This window comes from Eurosta solidaginis, unplaced genomic scaffold (genome assembly GCF_040869045.1).
Source record: "Eurosta solidaginis isolate ZX-2024a unplaced genomic scaffold, ASM4086904v1 ctg00001458.1, whole genome shotgun sequence".
In the NCBI taxonomy this organism is placed as follows: domain Eukaryota; kingdom Metazoa; phylum Arthropoda; class Insecta; order Diptera; family Tephritidae; genus Eurosta; species Eurosta solidaginis.
In genome coordinates, this window is record NW_027137137.1 from 1 (window position 1) to 21,364 (window position 21,364).

The 21,364-nt window shown below is 32.9% G+C and overlaps 4 non-coding genes and 2 pseudogenes across 4 annotated transcripts; 4 read left to right on the forward strand and 2 right to left on the reverse strand.

Annotated features, from left to right (window-relative positions):
- The first annotated feature begins 333 nt into the window (after positions 1–333).
- On the forward strand, positions 334–452 carry LOC137236221 (5S ribosomal RNA). Its single transcript, XR_010948317.1, has one exon. It is a non-coding gene; the product is annotated as a 5S ribosomal RNA (ribosomal RNA).
- A 3,813-nt stretch (positions 453–4,265) lies between these two features.
- LOC137236191 (uncharacterized) lies at positions 4,266–10,130 on the reverse strand (annotated as a pseudogene).
- LOC137236195 (5S ribosomal RNA) lies at positions 5,787–5,905 on the forward strand. Its single transcript, XR_010948291.1, has one exon. It is a non-coding gene; the product is annotated as a 5S ribosomal RNA (ribosomal RNA).
- Positions 10,131–11,240: 1,110 nt separating the features above from the next.
- On the forward strand, positions 11,241–11,359 carry LOC137236206 (5S ribosomal RNA). The gene has a single exon (XR_010948302.1). It is a non-coding gene; the product is annotated as a 5S ribosomal RNA (ribosomal RNA).
- A 3,814-nt stretch (positions 11,360–15,173) lies between these two features.
- LOC137236190 (uncharacterized) lies at positions 15,174–21,038 on the reverse strand (annotated as a pseudogene).
- Positions 16,695–16,813, forward strand: LOC137236217 (5S ribosomal RNA). The gene has a single exon (XR_010948313.1). It is a non-coding gene; the product is annotated as a 5S ribosomal RNA (ribosomal RNA).
- Positions 21,039–21,364: the final 326 nt, after the last annotated feature.

Sequence of the window (21,364 nt, forward strand, 5' to 3'; positions counted from 1 at the left end):
TATGTAGTATGTATGTATGAATGTTCGTTTACACTAAGTAGCATACGTATGTATGCATAATGAAAACTCATGCAAATGAATATACCCCGACACAAGCCAAGCGATATAAATATGTGTATAATAGCAGGCTTATTTTACAAAAAGTGCATAAGTTCATTTTTGTAAAAAATCGGATTTAAGTAGCAAAAGTATCTGAATACACTAAACTATAAAGTATATAACAAAATTTACTTAAGTCGACTTATATCATTTAAAAAAAAAAGGACAAATTCACAACTGCAAGTATACACATTAAAGTAGCCATGCTTATACCGATTTAGGCAAACAAAATTTGCCAACGACCATACCACGCTGAATACATCGGTTCTCGTCCGATCTCCGAAATTAAGCAGCGTCGGGCGCGGTTAGTACTTAGATGGGGGACCGCTTGGGAACACCGCGTGTTGTTGGCATATCCAACTTTTTCTTTTATTTTATGTATATATGTACATCGATTTTTTTTTTTTTTAATTAAATTGCATTTAATTGAATAAATACTTGGAATACAATTTAAAATTTCTATAGACTCAATGGAAAAATTTCATACGCGCGCATACATTTACGTGCATAATAATATTAGTTATAATTTGTTACCATATCAATTATTGATTTAAAGCTTATAAGCATTCATCATATTAAATTCAAAAGGAATCTACGTAGTACAAATTCATACTCATCCACCTAGTATAGTACTTAAAATGGACTCTGATGTCCGATTATGTTCAAATATGTATATTACAATCATATTGATAATTAATAAGCATTTAATGAGAATTTTTTTTTGAATGTCATGAAATGTCATTTAAATATACATACATATAAGTTGTAGACATCCAATATCAATAATCAATTCAGACTAAAATTCAAAACTTTAGATGCCTTCAAGTGAAGCCACATAGAGTTACTCTAGTGTTGCAATAGAAACATTTAAATATTTTTTAAAATAAAATATTGTTATTAAAACTTAACGAAGATAAGTTTTTTTGATTTCTAATATAATATATTTTATATATTTGAATGAAAATTTTGATTAGTACAAATATATTTTAAGAAAATTCACTTTATTGAGAAAAAATTCGATTTTATCAGTACAAAGTTTTGATTAAAATCCCTGACACTCCGAAAATATGAAATTCATCAATTTAAATGAACTCATATATTAAACTAGCACATTTCAGCTATCTAATTTTATATGAATATTTGCAATACCTTTAATATCTGAATTTTAATTAATTTATTAAAATGAAAAGTTTATCAAATGTAAATGGTACGTAGCACTGAAATGGGAATATTTGTCATCCATCTTTTCGCTGCGCTTCTCAAATTTTAAACAGAGTATCGTTTTCTTTGCGCTCGTATAAAAAAGTATAAATAGTGAGTTTGTGCTTTGTGTGCTTAATATTGATATATTTTCAAGTGTTAATAAACGTTTAAATAAAATAATTAAGTGAAGATGTCTGACACAATCGCTGTTGCAAATGTTAGCTCACCAGTAGCTGCTTCTGCTGCTGTTGCTGAGAAGAAAGTTGCTGCTAAAAAAGCAACTAAACCCAAAAAACCATCGGTTGCTCCCACTCATCCACCAACTCAACAAATGGTAGATGCATCCATTAAGAATTTGAAGGAACGTGGTGGCTCATCACTTTTGGCAATTAAGAAATATATTAGTGCAACATATAAATGTGACGCCCAAAAATTGGCACCATTTATTAAGCGCTATTTGAAATCGGCTGTTACTAGTGGAAAATTGATTCAAACCAAAGGAAAGGGGGCATCTGGTTCATTTAAATTATCAGCTGCAGCCACTAAATCTAGTGATGGTAAGTCAAAATCTGTGAAATCGGTTGATAAATCAAAAGCCAAAAAAGATAGTGCAACATTAAAGAAAAAATCGTCGAGTGGTGTCAAAAAGGCAAGTGGTGAGAAAAAAGTGAAAAAAGCTGTTGCCACTAAGAAAACCGCCGAAAAAAAGAAAAGTGAGAAATCTAAGGCTAAAGACGCAAAAAAGACTGGCGCCGTTAAAGCCAAACCAACCAAGTCGAAATCTGCCAGCGCTAAGCCAAAGGCAACAAAAGCAACTGCTGCCAAACCAAAAAAGGCTGCAACTAAAAAGCCAACCACAAAAAAGGCATCAGCTAAAAAATAAATATGCTGCGTTTTTTGTGATAATTTACAAGGACACAACATTCATTAATGTTGAATTATCAATAAGCCCTTTTCAGGGCTACAAAATATACAAACAAAAAGATCAAAAATTTATTCAATTAATTATTTACCCAATACGTCTGACTAAACGCTTCTACAGTTTTGCTTCGCCATAATACTTGAGTATAAGTATAAAAAAATTTCAATTGCGCCCTAGCTAGCGTGCTGACCAATTTCGAAATTGATGTTTCAATTGCAAAACAAAATTAAAAATTTTCATCGACTTAGAAATTTCATATCTCTTTGTTAATTTATATTTTGTGGCCCTGAAAAGGGCCTTTTTGTTAACATTTTTCACTTTTATGCATATTTTCCTCAGTCGCACAAATTACTTGGAGCTTGTGTATTTGGTAACAGCCTTAGTACCCTCACTGACGGCATGCTTAGCCAATTCACCAGGCAACAATAGGCGTACGGCAGTTTGAATTTCGCGACTAGTAATTGTTGAACGTTTATTGTAATGAGCTAAACGTGATGCTTCAGCAGCAATACGTTCAAAAATGTCATTAACAAAACTGTTCATGATACTCATGGCTTTCGACGATATACCAGTATCAGGATGCACTTGTTTCAACACTTTATAAATGTAGATGGCATAACTTTCCTTCCTCTTACGCTTCTTCTTCTTGTCGTTTTTAGTAATATTCTTCTGAGCCTTTCCGGCCTTCTTAGCTGCTTTACCACTAGTTTTAGGAGGCATATTTAATTTTCACAAAATCACTTCACTATCACTAACACTTTTTAATATTTTCTAAGTGTTAAAATGCACACCTTTAAGTATATTTTTTCCGACAAACCATTCAAGCTATTCGTAACGATTCGTTAAAAATTGCTGGCAATAATTTGATAACATGCGATTGGGGTAGCTCAATGTACAAACGAAAAAGTATATAAGCGCAGCACAATTTGTGTTTAGGGAATAAAGTGTCAAAGCTATTCAGCTAGTGTGTGTATTTGTGAAAAAGTGTATTAAGTGAAATATATAACAACAATGTCTGGTCGCGGTAAAGGTGGTAAAGTAAAGGGAAAGGCAAAGTCACGTTCAAACCGTGCTGGCCTTCAATTTCCTGTCGGTCGTATTCATCGTTTGTTACGTAAAGGCAATTATGCTGAACGTGTTGGTGCCGGTGCTCCAGTATATTTAGCTGCTGTTATGGAATATTTGGCAGCTGAAGTTCTTGAATTGGCTGGTAATGCTGCACGTGATAATAAAAAAACTAGAATTATTCCACGTCATTTACAATTGGCTATTCGTAACGATGAAGAATTGAATAAACTATTGTCTGGAGTTACCATAGCTCAAGGTGGTGTTTTACCAAATATTCAAGCTGTACTTTTGCCAAAGAAGACCGAAAAGAAAGCATAAGTGATGTAATCGTCGATTTATATTCTTACGACGCCATATTTAAAACCGTCCTTTTCAGGACGACAAAATATATATACAAAGAGATTAATTATATTGTCATATATATGTATTTATCTATTTTAAAACAATTTTTTGAAAGAAAAATTTAAAAGAGCATAAGTAAACTTTTAGAAATTTTTTTTTTTTAACGAAATCTGCGTTAACAACTACTTCAATTAATAAAATAGTGTTTGAAAATGTTCATAAAAAAGTTGACTTATATCATTTTCCAGAAAAAAAAACAGCAACATTAAAAAAGTACAGTATGCGCGCATACTACATATTGTATGTATATATGTACGTATGTTTGCATGAGCATCTCGACAAAGGCGCAAAAAGTTGTGGCTTGTATTCATACGTACCAAAGGTACAACCGTGCATACATACATACATATGTGTTTAGCAAATAAATGTGTATATACTCGTGAGTAGGTATACACACCATATTAAGGGTAAAACTACAGCTGCTACTATCAAAGATAGCAAGAATACGAATTTTCATTTTATTATTATAAAAATTGATAGTTGCTTCAGTTATTTTTGATCTTTGTTGTTTAAAAAATTTGTGGTCCTGAAAAGGACCGTTTATAATGTTTATTTTTATTAAAATATGGAATTAAGCACGTTCACCACGTATACGTCTAGCCAATTGAATATCTTTTGGCATAATTGTGACACGTTTTGCATGAATGGCACACAAATTTGTATCCTCGAACAAACCAACTAAATATGCTTCACTTGCTTCTTGTAATGCCATCACAGCTGAACTCTGGAAACGTAAATCAGTTTTAAAATCTTGAGCAATTTCACGTACCAAACGTTGGAATGGCAATTTACGAATCAACAGTTCGGTACTCTTCTGATAACGACGAATTTCACGCAAAGCGACTGTACCGGGACGATAACGATGCGGTTTCTTCACTCCACCAGTTGCCGGCGCACTTTTGCGAGCAGCTTTAGTGGCCAACTGTTTACGTGGCGCTTTACCACCAGTCGATTTACGGGCTGTTTGCTTTGTACGAGCCATTTCTCACTTTTATTTTTCACAATTTAAAATAAACACTGATCACTGAACACTTCACTTAATAAACCTAGTGCTGACATGTGTGAAAATACATATAATAAAATACATAAAAACGTTTCATATGTTCATTTTTTTAGGGTTGCAATATTGTGCGAGTTAAAATGAGATAGAAATATTTATGGCACATAATGGTAGCTCACTCAATGTTGTGGATTTTTGTATAAATAGCAGCTACTTTCGGTAAACCAGCTATTAGTTGTGAAGTGAAGTGATCAAGTGAAGTGTTCTTGTGAAAGCTAAAAAAAGTGCTAAATAGAAAAAATGACTGGTCGTGGCAAAGGTGGAAAAGGATTAGGTAAAGGTGGCGCCAAACGTCATCGCAAAGTTTTACGTGATAACATCCAAGGTATCACAAAGCCAGCTATTCGACGTTTAGCACGTCGTGGTGGCGTAAAACGTATATCTGGTTTAATATATGAAGAAACTCGTGGTGTTCTAAAAGTATTTTTAGAAAATGTTATCCGTGATGCAGTCACATATACTGAACATGCTAAAAGGAAAACAGTTACGGCTATGGATGTTGTATATGCATTGAAGAGGCAAGGTCGTACATTGTATGGTTTCGGCGGTTAAATTCATTTTTACGGACATATTAAAACAAAATAAATACCCATTCAAACAAACGGTCCTTTTCAGGACCACAATATTTTTTAACAAAGATTTCAAAATTTCTCTAATACAATACATAAAAGAAAGATATATTATTAAGATGTACATGCATATGTAGTATGTATGTATGAATGTTCGTTTACACTAAGTAGCATACGTATGTATGCATAATGAAAACTCATGCAAATGAATATACCCCGACACAAGCCAAGCGATATAAATATGTGTATAATAGCAGGCTTATTTTACAAAAAGTGCATAAGTTCATTTTTGTAAAAAATCGGATTTAAGTAGCAAAAGTATCTGAATACACTAAACTATAAAGTATATAACAAAATTTACTTAAGTCGACTTATATCATTTAAAAAAAAAAGGACAAATTCACAACTGCAAGTATACACATTAAAGTAGCCATGCTTATACCGATTTAGGCAAACAAAATTTGCCAACGACCATACCACGCTGAATACATCGGTTCTCGTCCGATCACCGAAATTAAGCAGCGTCGGGCGCGGTTAGTACTTAGATGGGGGACCGCTTGGGAACACCGCGTGTTGTTGGCATATCCAACTTTTTCTTTTATTTTATGTATATATGTACATCGATTTTTTTTTTTTTTAATTAAATTGCATTTAATTGAATAAATACTTGGAATACAATTTAAAATTTCTATAGACTCAATGGAAAAATTTCATACGCGCGCATACATTTACGTGCATAATAATATTAGTTATAATTTGTTACCATATCAATTATTGATTTAAAGCTTATAAGCATTCATCATATTAAATTCAAAAGGAATCTACGTAGTACAAATTCATACTCATCCACCTAGTATAGTACTTAAAATGGACTCTGATGTCCGATTATGTTCAAATATGTATATTACAATCATATTGATAATTAATAAGCATTTAATGAGAATTTTTTTTTGAATGTCATGAAATGTCATTTAAATATACATACATATAAGTTGTAGACATCCAATATCAATAATCAATTCAGACTAAAATTCAAAACTTTAGATGCCTTCAAGTGAAGCCACATAGAGTTACTCTAGTGTTGCAATAGAAACATTTAAATATTTTTTAAAATAAAATATTGTTATTAAAACTTAACGAAGATAAGTTTTTTTGATTTCTAATATAATATATTTTATATATTTGAATGAAAATTTTGATTAGTACAAATATATTTTAAGAAAATTCACTTTATTGAGAAAAAATTCGATTTTATCAGTACAAAGTTTTGATTAAAATCCCTGACACTCCGAAAATATGAAATTCATCAATTTAAATGAACTCATATATTAAACTAGCACATTTCAGCTATCTAATTTTATATGAATATTTGCAATACCTTTAATATCTGAATTTTAATTAATTTATTAAAATGAAAAGTTTATCAAATGTAAATGGTACGTAGCACTGAAATGGGAATATTTGTCATCCATCTTTTCGCTGCGCTTCTCAAATTTTAAACAGAGTATCGTTTTCTTTGCGCTCGTATAAAAAAGTATAAATAGTGAGTTTGTGCTTTGTGTGCTTAATATTGATATATTTTCAAGTGTTAATAAACGTTTAAATAAAATAATTAAGTGAAGATGTCTGACACAATCGCTGTTGCAAATGTTAGCTCACCAGTAGCTGCTTCTGCTGCTGTTGCTGAGAAGAAAGTTGCTGCTAAAAAAGCAACTAAACCCAAAAAACCATCGGTTGCTCCCACTCATCCACCAACTCAACAAATGGTAGATGCATCCATTAAGAATTTGAAGGAACGTGGTGGCTCATCACTTTTGGCAATTAAGAAATATATTAGTGCAACATATAAATGTGACGCCCAAAAATTGGCACCATTTATTAAGCGCTATTTGAAATCGGCTGTTACTAGTGGAAAATTGATTCAAACCAAAGGAAAGGGGGCATCTGGTTCATTTAAATTATCAGCTGCAGCCACTAAATCTAGTGATGGTAAGTCAAAATCTGTGAAATCGGTTGATAAATCAAAAGCCAAAAAAGATAGTGCAACATTAAAGAAAAAATCGTCGAGTGGTGTCAAAAAGGCAAGTGGTGAGAAAAAAGTGAAAAAAGCTGTTGCCACTAAGAAAACCGCCGAAAAAAAGAAAAGTGAGAAATCTAAGGCTAAAGACGCAAAAAAGACTGGCGCCGTTAAAGCCAAACCAACCAAGTCGAAATCTGCCAGCGCTAAGCCAAAGGCAACAAAAGCAACTGCTGCCAAACCAAAAAAGGCTGCAACTAAAAAGCCAACCACAAAAAAGGCATCAGCTAAAAAATAAATATGCTGCGTTTTTTGTGATAATTTACAAGGACACAACATTCATTAATGTTGAATTATCAATAAGCCCTTTTCAGGGCTACAAAATATACAAACAAAAAGATCAAAAATTTATTCAATTAATTATTTACCCAATACGTCTGACTAAACGCTTCTACAGTTTTGCTTCGCCATAATACTTGAGTATAAGTATAAAAAAATTTCAATTGCGCCCTAGCTAGCGTGCTGACCAATTTCGAAATTGATGTTTCAATTGCAAAACAAAATTAAAAATTTTCATCGACTTAGAAATTTCATATCTCTTTGTTAATTTATATTTTGTGGCCCTGAAAAGGGCCTTTTTGTTAACATTTTTCACTTTTATGCATATTTTCCTCAGTCGCACAAATTACTTGGAGCTTGTGTATTTGGTAACAGCCTTAGTACCCTCACTGACGGCATGCTTAGCCAATTCACCAGGCAACAATAGGCGTACGGCAGTTTGAATTTCGCGACTAGTAATTGTTGAACGTTTATTGTAATGAGCTAAACGTGATGCTTCAGCAGCAATACGTTCAAAAATGTCATTAACAAAACTGTTCATGATACTCATGGCTTTCGACGATATACCAGTATCAGGATGCACTTGTTTCAACACTTTATAAATGTAGATGGCATAACTTTCCTTCCTCTTACGCTTCTTCTTCTTGTCGTTTTTAGTAATATTCTTCTGAGCCTTTCCGGCCTTCTTAGCTGCTTTACCACTAGTTTTAGGAGGCATATTTAATTTTCACAAAATCACTTCACTATCACTAACACTTTTTAATATTTTCTAAGTGTTAAAATGCACACCTTTAAGTATATTTTTTCCGACAAACCATTCAAGCTATTCGTAACGATTCGTTAAAAATTGCTGGCAATAATTTGATAACATGCGATTGGGGTAGCTCAATGTACAAACGAAAAAGTATATAAGCGCAGCACAATTTGTGTTTAGGGAATAAAGTGTCCAAGCTATTCAGCTAGTGTGTGTATTTGTGAAAAAGTGTATTAAGTGAAATATATAACAACAATGTCTGGTCGTGGTAAAGGTGGTAAAGTAAAGGGAAAGGCAAAGTCACGTTCAAACCGTGCTGGCCTTCAATTTCCTGTCGGTCGTATTCATCGTTTGTTACGTAAAGGCAATTATGCTGAACGTGTTGGTGCCGGTGCTCCAGTATATTTAGCTGCTGTTATGGAATATTTGGCAGCTGAAGTTCTTGAATTGGCTGGTAATGCTGCACGTGATAATAAAAAAACTAGAATTATTCCACGTCATTTACAATTGGCTATTCGTAACGATGAAGAATTGAATAAACTATTGTCTGGAGTTACCATAGCTCAAGGTGGTGTTTTACCAAATATTCAAGCTGTACTTTTGCCAAAGAAGACCGAAAAGAAAGCATAAGTGATGTAATCGTCGATTTATATTCTTACGACGCCATATTTAAAACCGTCCTTTTCAGGACGACAAAATATATATACAAAGAGATTAATTATATTGTCATATATATGTATTTATCTATTTTAAAACAATTTTTTGAAAGAAAAATTTAAAAGAGCATAAGTAAACTTTTAGAAATTTTTTTTTTTTAACGAAATCTGCGTTAACAACTACTTCAATTAATAAAATAGTGTTTGAAAATGTTCATAAAAAAGTTGACTTATATCATTTTCCAGAAAAAAAAAACAGCAACATTAAAAAAGTACAGTATGCGCGCATACTACATATTGTATGTATATATGTACGTATGTTTGCATGAGCATCTCGACAAAGGCGCAAAAAGTTGTGGCTTGTATTCATACGTACCAAAGGTACAACCGTGCATACATACATACATATGTGTTTAGCAAATAAATGTGTATATACTCGTGAGTAGGTATACACACCATATTAAGGGTAAAACTACAGCTGCTACTATCAAAGATAGCAAGAATACGAATTTTCATTTTATTATTATAAAAATTGATAGTTGCTTCAGTTATTTTTGATCTTTGTTGTTTAAAAAATTTGTGGTCCTGAAAAGGACCGTTTATAATGTTTATTTTTATTAAAATATGGAATTAAGCACGTTCACCACGTATACGTCTAGCCAATTGAATATCTTTTGGCATAATTGTGACACGTTTTGCATGAATGGCACACAAATTTGTATCCTCGAACAAACCAACTAAATATGCTTCACTTGCTTCTTGTAATGCCATCACAGCTGAACTCTGGAAACGTAAATCAGTTTTAAAATCTTGAGCAATTTCACGTACCAAACGTTGGAATGGCAATTTACGAATCAACAGTTCGGTACTCTTCTGATAACGACGAATTTCACGCAAAGCGACTGTACCGGGACGATAACGATGCGGTTTTTTAACTCCACCAGTTGCCGGCGCACTTTTGCGAGCAGCTTTAGTGGCCAACTGTTTACGTGGCGCTTTACCACCAGTCGATTTACGGGCTGTTTGCTTTGTACGAGCCATTTCTCACTTTTATTTTTCACAATTTAAAATAAACACTGATCACTGAACACTTCACTTAATAAACCTAGTGCTGACATGTGTGAAAATACATATAATAAAATACATAAAAACGTTTCATATGTTCATTTTTTTAGGGTTGCAATATTGTGCGAGTTAAAATGAGATAGAAATATTTATGGCACATAATGGTAGCTCACTCAATGTTGTGGATTTTTGTATAAATAGCAGCTACTTTCGGTAAACCAGCTATTAGTTGTGAAGTGAAGTGATCAAGTGAAGTGTTCTTGTGAAAGCTAAAAAAAGTGCTAAATAGAAAAAATGACTGGTCGTGGCAAAGGTGGAAAAGGATTAGGTAAAGGTGGCGCCAAACGTCATCGCAAAGTTTTACGTGATAACATCCAAGGTATCACAAAGCCAGCTATTCGACGTTTAGCACGTCGTGGTGGCGTAAAACGTATATCTGGTTTAATATATGAAGAAACTCGTGGTGTTCTAAAAGTATTTTTAGAAAATGTTATCCGTGATGCAGTCACATATACTGAACATGCTAAAAGGAAAACAGTTACGGCTATGGATGTTGTATATGCATTGAAGAGGCAAGGTCGTACATTGTATGGTTTCGGCGGTTAAATTCATTTTTACGGACATATTAAAACAAAATAAATACCCATTCAAACAAACGGTCCTTTTCAGGACCACAATATTTTTTAACAAAGATTTCAAAATTTCTCTAATACAATACATAAAAGAAAGATATATTATTAAGATGTACATGCATATGTAGTATGTATGTATGAATGTTCGTTTACACTAAGTAGCATACGTATGTATGCATAATGAAAACTCATGCAAATGAATATACCCCGACACAAGCCAAGCGATATAAATATGTGTATAATAGCAGGCTTATTTTACAAAAAGTGCATAAGTTCATTTTTGTAAAAAATCGGATTTAAGTAGCAAAAGTATCTGAATACACTAAACTATAAAGTATATAACAAAATTTACTTAAGTCGACTTATATCATTTAAAAAAAAAAGGACAAATTCACAACTGCAAGTATACACATTAAAGTAGCCATGCTTATACCGATTTAGGCAAACAAAATTTGCCAACGACCATACCACGCTGAATACATCGGTTCTCGTCCGATCACCGAAATTAAGCAGCGTCGGGCGCGGTTAGTACTTAGATGGGGGACCGCTTGGGAACACCGCGTGTTGTTGGCATATCCAACTTTTTCTTTTATTTTATGTATATATGTACATCGATTTTTTTTTTTTTTAATTAAATTGCATTTAATTGAATAAATACTTGGAATACAATTTAAAATTTCTATAGACTCAATGGAAAAATTTCATACGCGCGCATACATTTACGTGCATAATAATATTAGTTATAATTTGTTACCATATCAATTATTGATTTAAAGCTTATAAGCATTCATCATATTAAATTCAAAAGGAATCTACGTAGTACAAATTCATACTCATCCACCTAGTATAGTACTTAAAATGGACTCTGATGTCCGATTATGTTCAAATATGTATATTACAATCATATTGATAATTAATAAGCATTTAATGAGAATTTTTTTTTGAATGTCATGAAATGTCATTTAAATATACATACATATAAGTTGTAGACATCCAATATCAATAATCAATTCAGACTAAAATTCAAAACTTTAGATGCCTTCAAGTGAAGCCACATAGAGTTACTCTAGTGTTGCAATAGAAACATTTAAATATTTTTTAAAATAAAATATTGTTATTAAAACTTAACGAAGATAAGTTTTTTTGATTTCTAATATAATATATTTTATATATTTGAATGAAAATTTTGATTAGTACAAATATATTTTAAGAAAATTCACTTTATTGAGAAAAAATTCGATTTTATCAGTACAAAGTTTTGATTAAAATCCCTGACACTCCGAAAATATGAAATTCATCAATTTAAATGAACTCATATATTAAACTAGCACATTTCAGCTATCTAATTTTATATGAATATTTGCAATACCTTTAATATCTGAATTTTAATTAATTTATTAAAATGAAAAGTTTATCAAATGTAAATGGTACGTAGCACTGAAATGGGAATATTTGTCATCCATCTTTTCGCTGCGCTTCTCAAATTTTAAACAGAGTATCGTTTTCTTTGCGCTCGTATAAAAAAGTATAAATAGTGAGTTTGTGCTTTGTGTGCTTAATATTGATATATTTTCAAGTGTTAATAAACGTTTAAATAAAATAATTAAGTGAAGATGTCTGACACAATCGCTGTTGCAAATGTTAGCTCACCAGTAGCTGCTTCTACTGCTGTTGCTGAGAAGAAAGTTGCTGCTAAAAAAGCAACTAAACCCAAAAAACCATCGGTTGCTCCCACTCATCCACCAACTCAACAAATGGTAGATGCATCCATTAAGAATTTGAAGGAACGTGGTGGCTCATCACTTTTGGCAATTAAGAAATATATTAGTGCAACATATAAATGTGACGCCCAAAAATTGGCACCATTTATTAAGCGCTATTTGAAATCGGCTGTTACTAGTGGAAAATTGATTCAAACCAAAGGAAAGGGGGCATCTGGTTCATTTAAATTATCAGCTGCAGCCACTAAATCTAGTGATGGTAAGTCAAAATCTGTGAAATCGGTTGATAAATCAAAAGCCAAAAAAGATAGTGCAACATTAAAGAAAAAATCGTCGAGTGGTGTCAAAAAGGCAAGTGGTGAGAAAAAAGTGAAAAAAGCTGTTGCCACTAAGAAAACCGCCGATAAAAAGAAAAGTGAGAAATCTAAGGCTAAAGACGCAAAAAAGACTGGCGCCGTTAAAGCCAAACCAACCAAGTCGAAATCTGCCAGCGCTAAGCCAAAGGCAACAAAAGCAACTGCTGCCAAACCAAAAAAGGCTGCAACTAAAAAGCCAACCACAAAAAAGGCATCAGCTAAAAAATAAATATGCTGCGTTTTTTGTGATAATTTACAAGGACACAACATTCATTAATGTTGAATTATCAATAAGCCCTTTTCAGGGCTACAAAATATACAAACAAAAAGATCAAAAATTTATTCAATTAATTATTTACCCAATACGTCTGACTAAACGCTTCTACAGTTTTGCTTCGCCATAATACTTGAGTATAAGTATAAAAAAATTTCAATTGCGCCCTAGCTAGCGTGCTGACCAATTTCGAAATTGATGTTTCAATTGCAAAACAAAATTAAAAATTTTCATCGACTTAGAAATTTCATATCTCTTTGTTAATTTATATTTTGTGGCCCTGAAAAGGGCCTTTTTGTTAACATTTTTCACTTTTATGCATATTTTCCTCAGTCGCACAAATTACTTGGAGCTTGTGTATTTGGTAACAGCCTTAGTACCCTCACTGACGGCATGCTTAGCCAATTCACCAGGCAACAATAGGCGTACGGCAGTTTGAATTTCGCGACTAGTAATTGTTGAACGTTTATTGTAATGAGCTAAACGTGATGCTTCAGCAGCAATACGTTCAAAAATGTCATTAACAAAACTGTTCATGATACTCATGGCTTTCGACGATATACCAGTATCAGGATGCACTTGTTTCAACACTTTATAAATGTAGATGGCATAACTTTCCTTCCTCTTACGCTTCTTCTTCTTGTCGTTTTTAGTAATATTCTTCTGAGCCTTTCCGGCCTTCTTAGCTGCTTTACCACTAGTTTTAGGAGGCATATTTAATTTTCACAAAATCACTTCACTATCACTAACACTTTTTAATATTTTCTAAGTGTTAAAATGCACACCTTTAAGTATATTTTTTCCGACAAACCATTCAAGCTATTCGTAACGATTCGTTAAAAATTGCTGGCAATAATTTGATAACATGCGATTGGGGTAGCTCAATGTACAAACGAAAAAGTATATAAGCGCAGCACAATTTGTGTTTAGGGAATAAAGTGTCCAAGCTATTCAGCTAGTGTGTGTATTTGTGAAAAAGTGTATTAAGTGAAATATATAACAACAATGTCTGGTCGTGGTAAAGGTGGTAAAGTAAAGGGAAAGGCAAAGTCACGTTCAAACCGTGCTGGCCTTCAATTTCCTGTCGGTCGTATTCATCGTTTGTTACGTAAAGGCAATTATGCTGAACGTGTTGGTGCCGGTGCTCCAGTATATTTAGCTGCTGTTATGGAATATTTGGCAGCTGAAGTTCTTGAATTGGCTGGTAATGCTGCACGTGATAATAAAAAAACTAGAATTATTCCACGTCATTTACAATTGGCTATTCGTAACGATGAAGAATTGAATAAACTATTGTCTGGAGTTACCATAGCTCAAGGTGGTGTTTTACCAAATATTCAAGCTGTACTTTTGCCAAAGAAGACCGAAAAGAAAGCATAAGTGATGTAATCGTCGATTTATATTCTTACGACGCCATATTTAAAACCGTCCTTTTCAGGACGACAAAATATATATACAAAGAGATTAATTATATTGTCATATATATGTATTTATCTATTTTAAAACAATTTTTTGAAAGAAAAATTTAAAAGAGCATAAGTAAACTTTTAGAAATTTTTTTTTTTTAACGAAATCTGCGTTAACAACTACTTCAATTAATAAAATAGTGTTTGAAAATGTTCATAAAAAAGTTGACTTATATCATTTTCCAGAAAAAAAAAACAGCAACATTAAAAAAGTACAGTATGCGCGCATACTACATATTGTATGTATATATGTACGTATGTTTGCATGAGCATCTCGACAAAGGCGCAAAAAGTTGTGGCTTGTATTCATACGTACCAAAGGTACAACCGTGCATACATACATACATATGTGTTTAGCAAATAAATGTGTATATACTCGTGAGTAGGTATACACACCATATTAAGGGTAAAACTACAGCTGCTACTATCAAAGATAGCAAGAATACGAATTTTCATTTTATTATTATAAAAATTGATAGTTGCTTCAGTTATTTTTGATCTTTGTTGTTTAAAAAATTTGTGGTCCTGAAAAGGACCGTTTATAATGTTTATTTTTATTAAAATATGGAATTAAGCACGTTCACCACGTATACGTCTAGCCAATTGAATATCTTTTGGCATAATTGTGACACGTTTTGCATGAATGGCACACAAATTTGTATCCTCGAACAAACCAACTAAATATGCTTCACTTGCTTCTTGTAATGCCATCACAGCTGAACTCTGGAAACGTAAATCAGTTTTAAAATCTTGAGCAATTTCACGTACCAAACGTTGGAATGGCAATTTACGAATCAACAGTTCGGTACTCTTCTGATAACGACGAATTTCACGCAAAGCGACTGTACCGGGACGATAACGATGCGGTTTCTTCACTCCACCAGTTGCCGGCGCACTTTTGCGAGCAGCTTTAGTGGCCAACTGTTTACGTGGCGCTTTACCACCAGTCGATTTACGGGCTGTTTGCTTTGTACGAGCCATTTCTCACTTTTATTTTTCACAATTTAAAATAAACACTGATCACTGAACACTTCACTTAATAAACCTAGTGCTGACATGTGTGAAAATACATATAATAAAATACATAAAAACGTTTCATATGTTCATTTTTTTAGGGTTGCAATATTGTGCGAGTTAAAATGAGATAGAAATATTTATGGCACATAATGGTAGCTCACTCAATGTTGTGGATTTTTGTATAAATAGCAGCTACTTTCGGTAAACCAGCTATTAGTTGTGAAGTGAAGTGATCAAGTGAAGTGTTCTTGTGAAAGCTAAAAAAAGTGCTAAATAGAAAAAATGACTGGTCGTGGCAAAGGTGGAAAAGGATTAGGTAAAGGTGGCGCCAAACGTCATCGCAAAGTTTTACGTGATAACATCCAAGGTATCACAAAGCCAGCTATTCGACGTTTAGCACGTCGTGGTGGCGTAAAACGTATATCTGGTTTAATATATGAAGAAACTCGTGGTGTTCTAAAAGTATTTTTAGAAAATGTTATCCGTGATGCAGTCACATATACTGAACATGCTAAAAGGAAAACAGTTACGGCTATGGATGTTGTATATGCATTGAAGAGGCAAGGTCGTACATTGTATGGTTTCGGCGGTTAAATTCATTTTTACGGACATATTAAAACAAAATAAATACCCATTCAAACAAACGGTCCTTTTCAGGACCACAATATTTTTTAACAAAGATTTCAAAATTTCTCTAATACAATACATAAAAGAAAGATATATTATTAAGATGTACATGCATATGTAGTATGTATGTATGAATGTTCGTTTACACTAAGTAGCATACGTATGTATGCATAATGAAAACTCATGCAAATGAATATACCCCGACACAAGCCAAGCGATATAAATATGTGTATAATAGCAGGCTTATTTTACAAAAAGTGCATAAGTTCATTTTTGTAAAAAATCGGATTTAAGTAGCAAAAGTATCTGAATACACTAAACTATAAAGTATATAACAAAATTTACTTAAGTCGACTTATATCATTTAAAAAAAAAAGGACAAATTCACAACTGCAAGTATACACATTAAAGTAGCCATGCTTATACCGATTTAGGCAAACAAAATTTGCCAACGACCATACCACGCTGAATACATCGGTTCTCGTCCGATCACCGAAATTAAGCAGCGTCGGGCGCGGTTAGTACTTAGATGGGGGACCGCTTGGGAACACCGCGTGTTGTTGGCATATCCAACTTTTTCTTTTATTTTATGTATATATGTACATCGATTTTTTTTTTTTTTAATTAAATTGCATTTAATTGAATAAATACTTGGAATACAATTTAAAATTTCTATAGACTCAATGGAAAAATTTCATACGCGCGCATACATTTACGTGCATAATAATATTAGTTATAATTTGTTACCATATCAATTATTGATTTAAAGCTTATAAGCATTCATCATATTAAATTCAAAAGGAATCTACGTAGTACAAATTCATACTCATCCACCTAGTATAGTACTTAAAATGGACTCTGATGTCCGATTATGTTCAAATATGTATATTACAATCATATTGATAATTAATAAGCATTTAATGAGAATTTTTTTTTGAATGTCATGAAATGTCATTTAAATATACATACATATAAGTTGTAGACATCCAATATCAATAATCAATTCAGACTAAAATTCAAAACTTTAGATGCCTTCAAGTGAAGCCACATAGAGTTACTCTAGTGTTGCAATAGAAACATTTAAATATTTTTTAAAATAAAATATTGTTATTAAAACTTAACGAAGATAAGTTTTTTTGATTTCTAATATAATATATTTTATATATTTGAATGAAAATTTTGATTAGTACAAATATATTTTAAGAAAATTCACTTTATTGAGAAAAAATTCGATTTTATCAGTACAAAGTTTTGATTAAAATCCCTGACACTCCGAAAATATGAAATTCATCAATTTAAATGAACTCATATATTAAACTAGCACATTTCAGCTATCTAATTTTATATGAATATTTGCAATACCTTTAATATCTGAATTTTAATTAATTTATTAAAATGAAAAGTTTATCAAATGTAAATGGTACGTAGCACTGAAATGGGAATATTTGTCATCCATCTTTTCGCTGCGCTTCTCAAATTTTAAACAGAGTATCGTTTTCTTTGCGCTCGTATAAAAAAGTATAAATAGTGAGTTTGTGCTTTGTGTGCTTAATATTGATATATTTTCAAGTGTTAATAAACGTTTAAATAAAATAATTAAGTGAAGATGTCTGACACAATCGCTGTTGCAAATGTTAGCTCACCAGTAGCTGCTTCTACTGCTGTTGCTGAGAAGAAAGTTGCTGCTAAAAAAGCAACTAAACCCAAAAAACCATCGGTTGCTCCCACTCATCCACCAACTCAACAAATGGTAGATGCATCCATTAAGAATTTGAAGGAACGTGGTGGCTCATCACTTTTGGCAATTAAGAAATATATTAGTGCAACATATAAATGTGACGCCCAAAAATTGGCACCATTTATTAAGCGCTATTTGAAATCGGCTGTTACTAGTGGAAAATTGATTCAAACCAAAGGAAAGGGGGCATCTGGTTCATTTAAATTATCAGCTGCAGCCACTAAATCTAGTGATGGTAAGTCAAAATCTGTGAAATCGGTTGATAAATCAAAAGCCAAAAAAGATAGTGCAACATTAAAGAAAAAATCGTCGAGTGGTGTCAAAAAGGCAAGTGGTGAGAAAAAAGTGAAAAAAGCTGTTGCCACTAAGAAAACCGCCGAAAAAAAGAAAAGTGAGAAATCTAAGGCTAAAGACGCAAAAAAGACTGGCGCCGTTAAAGCCAAACCAACCAAGTCGAAATCTGCCAGCGCTAAGCCAAAGGCAACAAAAGCAACTGCTGCCAAACCAAAAAAGGCTGCAACTAAAAAGCCAACCACAAAAAAGGCATCAGCTAAAAAATAAATATGCTGCGTTTTTTGTGATAATTTACAAGGACACAACATTCATTAATGTTGAATTATCAATAAGCCCTTTTCAGGGCTACAAAATATACAAACAAAAAGATCAAAAATTTATTCAATTAATTATTTACCCAATACGTCTGACTAAACGCTTCTACAGTTTTGCTTCGCCATAATACTTGAGTATAAGTATAAAAAAATTTCAATTGCGCCCTAGCTAGCGTGCTGACCAATTTCGAAATTGATGTTTCAATTGCAAAACAAAATTAAAAATTTTCATCGACTTAGAAATTTCATATCTCTTTGTTAATTTATATTTTGTGGCCCTGAAAAGGGCCTTTTTGTTAACATTTTTCACTTTTATGCATATTTTCCTCAGTCGCACAAATTACTTGGAGCTTGTGTATTTGGTAACAGCCTTAGTACCCTCACTGACGGCATGCTTAGCCAATTCACCAGGCAACAATAGGCGTACGGCAGTTTGAATTTCGCGACTAGTAATTGTTGAACGTTTATTGTAATGAGCTAAACGTGATGCTTCAGCAGCAATACGTTCAAAAATGTCATTAACAAAACTGTTCATGATACTCATGGCTTTCGACGATATACCAGTATCAGGATGCACTTGTTTCAACACTTTATAAATGTAGATGGCATAACTTTCCTTCCTCTTACGCTTCTTCTTCTTGTCGTTTTTAGTAATATTCTTCTGAGCCTTTCCGGCCTTCTTAGCTGCTTTACCACTAGTTTTAGGAGGCATATTTAATTTTCACAAAATCACTTCACTATCACTAACACTTTTTAATATTTTCTAAGTGTTAAAATGCACACCTTTAAGTATATTTTTTCCGACAAACCATTCAAGCTATTCGTAACGATTCGTTAAAAATTGCTGGCAATAATTTGATAACATGCGATTGGGGTAGCTCAATGTACAAACGAAAAAGTATATAAGCGCAGCACAATTTGTGTTTAGGGAATAAAGTGTCCAAGCTATTCAGCTAGTGTGTGTATTTGTGAAAAAGTGTATTAAGTGAAATATATAACAACAATGTCTGGTCGTGGTAAAGGTGGTAAAGTAAAGGGAAAGGCAAAGTCACGTTCAAACCGTGCTGGCCTTCAATTTCCTGTCGGTCGTATTCATCGTTTGTTACGTAAAGGCAATTATGCTGAACGTGTTGGTGCCGGTGCTCCAGTATATTTAGCTGCTGTTATGGAATATTTGGCAGCTGAAGTTCTTGAATTGGCTGGTAATGCTGCACGTGATAATAAAAAAACTAGAATTATTCCACGTCATTTACAATTGGCTATTCGTAACGATGAAGAATTGAATAAACTATTGTCTGGAGTTACCATAGCTCAAGGTGGTGTTTTACCAAATATTCAAGCTGTACTTTTGCCAAAGAAGACCGAAAAGAAAGCATAAGTGATGTAATCGTCGATTTATATTCTTACGACGCCATATTTAAAACCGTCCTTTTCAGGACGACAAAATATATATACAAAGAGATTAATTATATTGTCATATATATGTATTTATCTATTTTAAAACAATTTTTTGAAAGAAAAATTTAAAAGAGCATAAGTAAACTTTTAGAAATTTTTTTTTTTTAACGAAATCTGCGTTAACAACTACTTCAATTAATAAAATAGTGTTTGAAAATGTTCATAAAAAAGTTGACTTATATCATTTTCCAGAAAAAAAAAACAGCAACATTAAAAAAGTACAGTATGCGCGCATACTACATATTGTATGTATATATGTACGTATGTTTGCATGAGCATCTCGACAAAGGCGCAAAAAGTTGTGGCTTGTATTCATACGTACCAAAGGTACAACCGTGCATACATACATACATATGTGTTTAGCAAATAAATGTGTATATACTCGTGAGTAGGTATACACACCATATTAAGGGTAAAACTACAGCTGCTACTATCAAAGATAGCAAGAATACGAATTTTCATTTTATTATTATAAAAATTGATAGTTGCTTCAGTTATTTTTGATCTTTGTTGTTTAAAAAATTTGTGGTCCTGAAAAGGACCGTTTATAATGTTTATTTTTATTAAAATATGGAATTAAGCACGTTCACCACGTATACGTCTAGCCAATTGAATATCTTTTGGCATAATTGTGACACGTTTTGCATGAATGGCACACAAATTTGTATCCTCGAACAAACCAACTAAATATGCTTCACTTGCTTCTTGTAATGCCATCACAGCTGAACTCTGGAAACGTAAATCAGTTTTAAAATCTTGAGCAATTTCACGTACCAAACGTTGGAATGGCAATTTACGAATCAACAGTTCGGTACTCTTCTGATAACGACGAATTTCACGCAAAGCGACTGTACCGGGACGATAACGATGCGGTTTCTTCACTCCACCAGTTGCCGGCGCACTTTTGCGAGCAGCTTTAGTGGCCAACTGTTTACGTGGCGCTTTACCACCAGTCGATTTACGGGCTGTTTGCTTTGTACGAGCCATTTCTCACTTTTATTTTTCACAATTTAAAATAAACACTGATCACTGAACACTTCACTTAATAAACCTAGTGCTGACATGTGTGAAAATACATATAATAAAATACATAAAAACGTTTCATATGTTCATTTTTTTAGGGTTGCAATATTGTGCGAGTTAAAATGAGATAGAAATATTTATGGCACATAATGGTAGCTCACTCAATGTTGTGGATTTTTGTATAAATAGCAGCTACTTTCGGTAAACCAGCTATTAGTTGTGAAGTGAAGTGATCAAGTGAAGTGTTCTTGTGAAAGCTAAAAAAAGTGCTAAATAGAAAAAATGACTGG